This window comes from Nylanderia fulva, unplaced genomic scaffold (genome assembly GCF_048542155.1).
Source record: "Nylanderia fulva isolate GAGA-0341 unplaced genomic scaffold, ASM4854215v1 Scaffold220, whole genome shotgun sequence".
Taxonomy (NCBI): Eukaryota; Metazoa; Arthropoda; class Insecta; order Hymenoptera; family Formicidae; genus Nylanderia; species Nylanderia fulva.
The window spans coordinates 154,317-158,765 of NW_028190286.1; the positions used below are offsets into that span (position 1 = coordinate 154,317).

The 4,449-nt window shown below is 42.7% G+C and overlaps 1 long non-coding RNA gene across 1 annotated transcript; it reads right to left on the minus strand.

Annotated features, from left to right (window-relative positions):
* Positions 1-801: 801 nt before the first annotated feature.
* LOC114936702 (uncharacterized) lies at positions 802-2,104 on the minus strand. The gene is made up of 2 exons (XR_003820765.2): positions 1,784-2,104; positions 802-1,512 (listed from the first exon to the last, which is right to left on the minus strand). It is a non-coding gene; the product is annotated as an uncharacterized LOC114936702 (long non-coding RNA).
* Between the last annotated feature and the right edge of the window lie 2,345 nt (positions 2,105-4,449).

A 4,449-nucleotide genomic window follows, 5' to 3' on the forward strand; every position in this document is an offset into this window, starting at 1 on the left:
GTTATAATTAATTTAATGATTTATTTTAACAATTGTGTGGTGCGGTATATTAATATCCTAAAAGATGTAAAAAAACTGTGAAGTCACCAGATGATAATTAAAAAATGGTAGTAATTTAATCGACCAACTTGGGCAAATTAAGTGATCTTTATTCAATATTCACATTGAATATTGAATATTGAATAAAGATCACTTAATTTGCCCGAGTTGGTCGATTAAATTACTACCATTTTTTAATTATCATTTGGAGATTTCACAGTTTTTTTACATCTTTTAGAATATTAATATACCGCACCACACAATATTGTTAAAATAAATTATTAAATTAATTATAACTAACAAAGAGAGAGAGAGAAAGATAAATATATTTTAATATAAAAAGTATAATGTATTTCTCAATATATTAATTTCATATTAAATTATATGTACATATGGAGAGCATTTTCTTCATTTGCCAGAGTTGGTCGATTAAATTTCTACCATTTATTAATATCCTACTTAATATTTGCAATTGAAAGATCTGTAGAGAAATATATACGGGATAGACATATTGAGTATGATAAAATAGTGTATATTTCAAGTAATATAATAAAAAAGTCTATATTTAAAATAAAACAATATATAAAATTTTTATACATTTTTTTATGTGATGATTTTTTTTTATTAACCATGCTTGATTGCTCGATTCTCTTTTCTTCGATCTTTTTTCTTTGATATTTCTCGACCGGAATCTATAATGTGTGTGAAAAAATGTATGTATCTAATTTAATAAAACTCTATTTTTTTGTATTTTCTAGATGGATTCGAAAGATCAAGCTAATCGTACTAACCAATGCAATCCGAATAATCCTCGAACTGGCCCTGGGCATACTGCAGGTTACCAAGGCGCGGGAACTAAAACGGATTTGGATAACCATGCCAATCAAATGAATCCGAATAATCCGAATTATAAAAAGTAAAAACTATTCATGTTTTACAACATACTAATGGCATTGCAAACATATAATAAGCATTGGTGAGATCATATAATAAAAATGCCGTAAAATCGTACATATCTCTTTTCTCTTCTCGTATCCTTTTATTATCTTTACATATTTATTTCCACGTTCCTATCTAATATTTTTGTTCCGAAGTTTGCTCCAAAGATATTAATCGTAATATTTAAGTAATATTAATCATAGTATATAATTATTTATCGTAGAAGCTAACTATTGTAACATAATTATTGAAAATCTTTTTTTTTTTATAAACGTCTTTAATATAATTCGTATGGGAAATAAAGTTTCTTGCAAAATTAATTTTTTGATGTGCGCATATATATCATTTATAAAATACGTAGAATAAAAGAAAAAAGAAATATTTTGTCGCTGTTACATGAAAAAATAAGAACAATTCACAATTCAAATTATCTGCCGGGCTGTTGGATCCAGTATCCCCAGGAAGCGAAAACATCACCATTTTTTTCTTGCATAGGGCCACGGAAAACTTTTATTTTGACCCGTTCAACATCATCTGTAAGCGGAGAGCAATTATATATTTTATTGAGAAATTATAATCTTTCCTATCATCTTGCTTATTAATTTTAATGATATTTTAATATTATATTAAAATATATTATTAAATATATTATTATTAAAATATATTATTAAATATATTATTATTAAAATATATTATTAATATCGAAAGAAATTGCATCTTTTTCTTTTTATTATTTTGCACTATTTTATCAACGCAAGCGCTTTCGTGTTTTATAATATTATTGCCGCACAGTCTGCGATATTACCTTTTTTTCCAATTTTGTGACGTATAACGCTTCTTGATTCATCGCAATTTATCATCGCAGTAAACATCACTATTTGAAGCAGACTGAGTATAAATAGCGTACACTACACACAAAAAGTATTAATCATTTGATATGTGACTCAATATTCTATTCCGCATTATGAATATTATTGCGAAATTGCAGCTAAAGATAAAAGATTTAAAAATGCAGATGTCTTTCATAATTAATGATACAGAAAAGATAATGATGCTACATGAAACAAAAATAAATTGAAAATATAGAATAAAATTTTTTTTAAACGAGACTTTATTTTTCAGAAAAATCGACATTAAATTTTGAAAATTGGAAAATTCTTTTTAATTTAAATGATCTCTAACGATTATATACATTTTTTTATTTCGTGACTATTTAAAAAATTGTGTATTTACTCTATTAAAAAAATTAATTTCTTTAGATACTTTTATGTACATTTTTTAATAATTTTAATTATTATTTTAGTAAATAGGGGTGAGAAAATGTTGGTTTTTATGTCTATATATTAACAATCACTATCGCGAAATGAGTGATGAATTCGAAAATGTAACGAAAAATTGTTCAAGTTTAAAAAGTTGTAACGAAGCACCTTTCCCGACGCCACGGATCGGCTCGTCGGTGCCAGGATTCGGGAAGAGGGGAGACTCAGATTTACAATGACACACGGTTGCTCTGGTAAAAGTAGAGTTTATTCGGGGCCACCTTCCTGTGGTTCTCCCGTGATTCAAACCATTATACACAGCACAGTATAATCGGACGAAACGCGACCAGATGATACAGACGCGTACACGACTTATTGCTAGGATTGACAGATAGAAATATTACGGACGAGACGCGACCAGATTATACGGACGCGGACACGACTTATTGCTAGGATTGACGGATAGAAATATTACGGACGAGACGCGACCAGATTATACGGACGCGGACACGACTTATTGCTAGGATTGACGGATAGAAATATTACGGACGAGACGCGACCAGATTATACGGACGCGGACACGACTTATTGCTAGAGTTTCCAACGCGGACACGCGTACGGGCGCCCTGAGAAGGGCGAGCTCCGTCGGGCGCCGGTGACTTTCAGGTAGGACCCGGTGACCGAGGACGCTCGGCCTGCACGACGAGAACGCTCGTCGGCCGGGGTGATTTACGGACAGGACCCGGTGACCGAGGACGCTCGGCCTGCACGACGAGAACGCTCGTCGGCCGGGGTGATTTACGGACAGGACCCGGGGACCGAGGACGCTCGGCCTGCACGACGAGAACGCTCGTCGGCCGGGGTGATTTACGGACAGGACCCGGTGACCGAGAACGCTCGGCCTGCACGACGAGAACGCTCGTCGGCCGGGGTGACTTACGGACAGGACCCGGTGACCGAGGACGCTCGGCCTGCACGACGAGAACGCTCGTCGGCCGGGGTGAGTTACGGACAGGACCCGGTGACCGAGAACGCTCGGCCTGCACGACGAGAACGCTCGTCGGCCGGGGTGAGTTACGGACAGGACCCGGTGACCGAGAACGCTCGGCCTGCACGACGAGAACGCTCGTCGGCCGGGGTGAGTTACGGACAGGACCCGGTGACCGAGAACGCTCGGCCTGCACAACGAGAACGCTCGTCGGCCGGGGTGATTTACGGACAGGACCCGGTGACCGAGGACGCTCGGCCTGCACGACGAGAACGCTCGTCGGCCGGGGTGAGTTACGGACAGGACCCGGTGACCGAGAACGCTCGGCCTGCACAACGAGAACGCTCGTCGGCCGGGGTGATTTACGGACAGGACCCGGTGACCGAGGACGCTCGGCCTGCACGACGAGAACGCTCGTCGGCCGGGGTGAGTTACGGACAGGACCCGGTGACCGAGAACGCTCGGCCTGCACGACGAGAACGCTCGTCGGCCGGGGTGATTTGGAGTGTGGGAGTTGAGGAGTGATCCCTGAGTACGCTCGAGGGACCAGGACGGGACTGGTGTCGAAGTCTCGGCTGCGCCGCTCTTTATACCCGTCGGCCACCCCACTCTAAGACTAGCTTGGAGGGGGTCGAGTGACGGGTGGGGGCGAAAAGGCGGATTCCCAACGTATTCGTGTGGTGGCCCCGAAAGGGGCCGTTTACACGAGCGCGGGCGACTAGTGACGGCTAATCGGGTCGTCACATCACCCTCCTTTTCTAGGGGGGGGTGGCTATTCGACGGATCGTTCGCGGTCTTCCTCGTCGGTCGAATCTGATGATCCACCGGCCCGTCGGGGTGCGTACCTTATACCGCCGTGAGATGGTGGCGGCGTGGTACGGTATGTCGACGGTTTGGCCATCCCCCAGAGTGACCTGGATGGGTCGTGGCGGTCCCGGGCGTGGTGCTGGCACTGGTGGGGCCTGGCCGGTTGAAGGTCGGCGTGGTGCCGGTTGGGGTGGCTCCCTGGCTGGTGGCGCGACAAGGGATCGCACCTGTTGGCCTGTGTTGGCGCGATGCGCTGGCTGGTCCGCTTCGTCCGGCGTCGCTGACTGGCGCGTGGTGGCTGGCGGTGCGACAGCGGATGGCGTGTGTCGGCGGGTGCCGGTTGAGGGAACCGATCGGTTCGCGGATGGTCGAGCGGGCTGGCGTGCGCTGGCCGGTGTCGTCGTGGGCCTGGTGACG